The following is a 5889-nucleotide window of genomic DNA, read 5'->3' on the forward strand; positions in this document are numbered from 1 at the left end:
AGAATTTTCTAGGAAAAATGAAAAATGAGGATCTATTCCAACATCAATAAAAGTACCTAATTGAATCCTTTCAACTTTCATGAGACTATACAATTGAGGTAGCCTGATACAGGGCATCATTATAAAAACTGCAGAATCAAACTTTTTAAAAAGAAATAAAGATAACGTGATAAAGCTGTTTATTATAATTTACAGATATAAAGTTTTGTATACTTTCTTATATCCCAAGGCTCTGGGAATCCCTTTCTAAATGCATCAGTTGAGGTTACTATCAGAACCCTAAAGGTAATAATGACTGAATGTTTTTCATTTCTAATATTTGGTATTTATAGTATGAGATTAATTTTAAATAGGTTTTTCAGTATTCTTTTCACAGCTACACTTTTCAACTGGGCACTATTATCTCATTTTTATGAGTTAGTCTTACAAAAAACCTAAGAATTTTAATAAAATAGAACTGCCTTACAAATAGCATTTACCACAATCTGTAAATACAGGCAAATGAGCCACACTCCTCTTGCCCATTTTTCCCACTTTCCCAATCAAACCCCCTGAGGGAAATAAATCCATCCTATACCATTTGATGCCAAAAGCAATGAAAGCAAGAAGTTTTGTTTTTTATGTTTTTCTTTTTTTGTTGGTACGCAGTTAAGAGCTGGGACTCTGGAATCAAATTGCCTGAGTTTGAATCCTGGATTTTCACTGACTTTCTTATTGCCTGGTTTGTGTTACTTACAAACTTTTTTTTTTTTAACAAACCAACCATTTTCTTTTTTTATTAGAGATAAAAACAGCGAAGTTCCACGTACCACACCTTAGGGAAAACGAGACAGCGGAGGACTGGGGACTATTTACAAGAGCCATGGCCGAAGGACACCTGCGGCCTCGGGCCCCGCGGGAGGCTGCGGGCACAGCACGGCTTGGGGGGCAGGCGGGTCAGTGGCAGAGGGCGATGGTTTCCATGTTAAGGAAGCGCACGTGCATCTTGGTCTCGATGTCTATCCCCTGCCAGATCTTCAGGAAGTCGTCGAAGGTGATCCCCTCATACACCTGGTCAGGCTCCATCTGCCCCCCCCCACACACGCTGGCCGCCTCCATCATGGCCCCGTCAGCGATAGAGCGGGCTGACTCCTTCTCGATGTGTGGGTTTCCGGAGAGCAGCTCCTCCACCACACTTCGATATTCTTCCAGGGTGATGCGGCCGTCGCTGTCCGAGTCATACATGTGGAACAGAAATCTCAACTTTTCTTTCCGGCACAGCTGCACCTGCTCCTCGTCCATGGTGGTGTCTATAGGCCGGAAGTAGGACATGATGGTCAGGAAATCCTCAAAGTTGATCTCATCAGCCAGGCCGCGGGACCCTTTGCGCAGGTTCCCGTTGTCGAAGAAGGCACGGATGATTCTGGATCGGATTGGGTTGAGCTCCAGGTCAGGGACGTTGTTGAAGTTCTCCTTGGCAAATGGTGGGCTGGTCTCCACTTAGCTGCTTAAACCTCTGGTGGAGGGGCTCGATCTGGTCTGAGGAGAAGCCGGTCTAATCTCCCTAAACCTCAAATTCTGCCTCTGCAAAATGTAGATAATAACAGTACCTGCTCTGTAGGAATGTTGTGAGGATTATCCAAAATAACGCATGTAAAGCGCTTGGCACATGAGGAAGTAATTTTTCAGTGTTCACTCTATTTTTGGTATCTATGTGATGTCTTTCCTCTTCTGATTCAAACACGAGTATTTGTAGTGTTATTTGGGCTTAGCGTTAAAAACTGATTATGAAAACCAGTATTTGTAGTGATATTTGGGCTTAGCGTTAAAAACTGATTATGAAATTTGGTTGCACACTTAGCATGGAAGCCATTAGTGATTACAGAGTAAATGCTAGACCCTCCCTGCCTTCTCTTTTTCTTATGGTCCTGTATCTGTGTTCTATTAACTAATTTTAGTATAGGGGATCATACTAAATGTGAATAATGAGATAGAAAACATTAAATACATGAATAGGGGATGAAGGCATCAGTAAAACATAAGAAATTGAATTCAATTCACATTGCCAATCATGTGATCTTCTAGGTTGTGACATTAACTGTGCTCAAGGTTGCTGCCTTAAACTGGTCAGATACTGTTTGGAATGAATACTGGAACCCTCTGTAAGGTCAAATACAAATAAAAACCTTGTGAAATTTGCCCAAATGCGTCTGCTTATTTGTAGACTGGGAAGGAGATCTTAATATAACACAAAGCATATTAGCATTTTCTGAAAATATTGGCTCAAAAGAGCCAATGTATTGAGTAGGTGTGGGGTAAAATATCACTAGAGGAGTAGTGAAATCAGCTTTATAAGTATACTTTTATGACCTAACTGTTATGAGGGTAAAACTTCCTTTTCCGGAAATAAAAATGAAAATATTGGAAAAGGTAGTTAGGTTTGAAGGCATATATTATAGTGTACTTTCAGATACCTCAGTGCAGTAATATATAGACTCAGTTTGCTTTCAGTCCAGGAAGTCATTAAGTGGGAAGATCTTTTCCCCCAGCAATTGTATATATAAAGAAAATTAAATGGCATGTTCTCCTAAAGTTTAAAAAAAAAGGGGGGCACCTGGGTGGCTCAGTCGGTTAAGCAGCTGCTTTCGGCTCAGGTCATGATCCCAGGCTCCCGGGATCGAGTCCCACATCGGGCTCCCTGCTTAGTGGGGAGTCTGCTTCTCCCTCTCCCTCTGCCTGCCTCTCTGCCTACTTGTGCTCTCTCTCTATCTCTCTGTCAAATAAATAAATAAAATCTTAAAAAAAAAAAAAAAGCAAGAGTATTACTCATTCTTTGGAAAATCCCAAAGACTCATAGCAGGAGATTAGCACTTTTTTTTTTTCTCTTCCAAAGATCTTCAGAAGGGAAAGTATTAATAAAATATCATGCTTGGATGAAATTTTACTGCAACTTTCCTCATAAATCATATGTATTTTACTTAAAATGGGTTAAAAGTAAATCATGTACTGAGAAAGATTTTATAGGGCAGTAGAAGTTCATATTTCAGCTCTGAAAGAAAAAATAGAGCTGAATAATCTATCAGTTTATGGCATTTGCCAAATATACCACCTGCACACCTTCCTGGCAGTTTTTTGTTATAACCTAGACAAAAGATATAGATGTTATTAATATAGGAAAGACAGATCCTAACTTCTAGGAGTACCAGCATAGTCTGGTTGTATATAGTATCTATGTGGCCACAATCCATCTGGTCTCCAGCTCCAGTCTGTCCACAAACCACCTCTCCATCCCGTGCAGTTTGTACAGCATGGCCAAATTCATCTTTTTTTTTAATCTAGCCTTTAGCAAGTCAAACCATTTTTTTTAAATCCTTAACAAATCTATAATTCTTATCATGTGAAATACAAACTTCTTACCCCCAAATCCAAAGTTAACATACTCCCAATTCCATACATCTTTATTCAGCTTTCTCTCCCATCACTTCTCTACCTAATCTTTATATTTCCCCTAAAAGATATATATAACTCACTGGTCTCCAAGCTCAGTTCTCAAGATTTCTTCTCTTGGGCTATCCAAATCACCATCCCTACCTACTGAAAACTATCCAAAATACTACCTCAAAGATATTCTCAGCCAGAAATTATTTTTCCTTACTCTAAATATAAGTAATGTGTACCTCCCATAATGCAATTGCACAGTCTATTCCAGATCTTTTGTTTCTCCTATCTTGTTTACAGGGTACCAAACAATCTCTCACTCCAGGACCTTTGCACTTACCATTCCCTCTGCCCTGGACTCTCTCTTCCTCCTGATGGCTATATGACTCCCTCTTTCCTATAGATCTCTGTTCAGATGTCACTCTCAAAAGATGACTTCGCTGACTATTATTGAAGATAGCATTCTCCTCCTCATTCACTCTGTCTCCTTAACTTCTTATATTTGCTTCAGTGTACTTATTATAACCAACTTATATCTATTTGTTTGTTATTTGCTTCTCCACACCAGAAAGTAAATGTCATGAAATCAGAGACTTAGTCTCTTTTGTTTACTGCTCTGTGCCAAACACCTAGAAGCATGCCTGATGCATTATTGTGTTCTAGACATAGTTAAATGAATAAATGAATGAATGTGGTCAATTTGATTCAGTAATACCAATTTTGGAGGCATGATTACTATCTCTAACTTCAGCCAACAATTGAACATAAAGACTTAAGAATTTGCTCAGATGTTCTTGAAAGACATTTCTTAAAAATATATGTCTTACTTAAAATACATTAAAGCTATAATTACAGGACACAGGCCTCACTTTTTTGAGATAATGTTTAGAATGGGCATATATTAGCCCCAAATGCGTTCATAAAGCAATGATACTACACCATACTTCCAAAAATATGCTGTTCATTTAAGAGCCAATGGTACTTTATTATGTATGACTTAGATTCTACATTTGTTCATTTCCCAGATTTAAACCATTTTAAACTCTGTATGTAGGTAATGTTCTTTTTCAAAGGTTCTAAAACTCTTTTTTTTTGTAATTATCTAAAAATTTGAAATTTATAGGAGCAGTTATAAAAACCTAAAATGACATTTATAATAAACTATGTATTTAGTTCTTAAATAAGTCAAGATTGCTTTGTATTATTGAGTAAATGAATTTTCACTCACCCATCCTTTGAGTGCCTCTCTGTACCTACTATCTTATTATTGAAAGATTAAAAGAATTATAGACATGGTCCTTCTCCACCTGTACAGTATCTCTGAGGTAGGGTCATGTTTAAACAATATGGTGACTTTGTGTACAATATAAAAAGGCTTTCCAGAGAAGGACATTCCAAGCAGAGGAACAACATGTATAAAGGCATGAGCTCACTTGGGTGCAAATATATTATTAAAGGCGAGCATCTCTATTTAGCTGGAGCATGGGAGGTTTATAGGGGAGTAACAAGAAATGAGCTTGTGTGTAAGCAGGGTCAGATAATGAGGGGACTTGTGTTTCAGGCAACGAAGTTTGGATCTGACACTTAGGAAGGAGCAGCGGTGTGTGATCACATTTGCCATTTAGAAAAGTCTGTCTATAGCAGCATGGGTAGTGGATTGGAAAGCAGAGGTAAAACCAAAGGCAGGGAAGCCAGTTACAAAATTATTGCAATAATACACAAAAGAGATGCGGGTGTCTCAACTATGTAGCAACAACAACAAAAACAACAAAGAGAAATTAAGAGTAGTGCATTCATACAAGAAAAACTTAGAAACTGATTGGCTGTGGAATGTGAGAGAAAGTTTAAAACTTTTTTTTTTATTATTTTTAAGCTGGAGCAACTAGGTTAATGATACTGTCAATTATATCAACTTTATGAAATAGGGATTTTTTTTCATATATTTATTTCAAGATGGAAAAACCTAAAACTCAGTGTAAAATTACTAGATCCAAGGCCAAACAGTTTAAACTTGAAGCTTTGTCTTCTGATTCCAAATCCAATTAACTTACCACTATTACACACTATCCTCCTGAACTTAAAAGAATGAACAGGTATGAAAATATGGCTTTCAAATATTCAAGTTTGTATTTAATATGAGTTCAGGAAAAAACTGTTTGAGCTGGAGATTACTGGTAAATGTCTGAAATTTAGGTATTCTGTATTGTTAATTAAAAAAGAAGTTAGTATGTTTGATGTCAAGAACTGTGTAAAACTTCAATAAACATACAGGGGAGAGGGAAAAAATGAGAGAGGGAGAGAAACAATCCAAGCTACAGCAAGAAAAACTCAATCGAGGATTGAATTCTACTTAGTCTTATAGGATCAATTTGACTTAAATATGTGGAGGAAAGGATAAAGAGCTTACAGCTTGAATAAATTCATCTTCTAGATAAACACTGGTGTTTTTATTTAAATATGAAGGATTGGCTT

General features: G+C 37.4%; 1 pseudogene; it reads right to left on the minus strand.

Annotated features, from left to right (window-relative positions):
- Window positions 1-936: 936 nt before the first annotated feature.
- Window positions 937-3435, minus strand: LOC110591723 (annotated as a pseudogene).
- Window positions 3436-5889: the final 2454 nt, after the last annotated feature.

Source organism: Neomonachus schauinslandi, chromosome 1 (assembly GCF_002201575.2).
Source record: "Neomonachus schauinslandi chromosome 1, ASM220157v2, whole genome shotgun sequence".
Taxonomy (NCBI): Eukaryota; Metazoa; Chordata; class Mammalia; order Carnivora; family Phocidae; genus Neomonachus; species Neomonachus schauinslandi.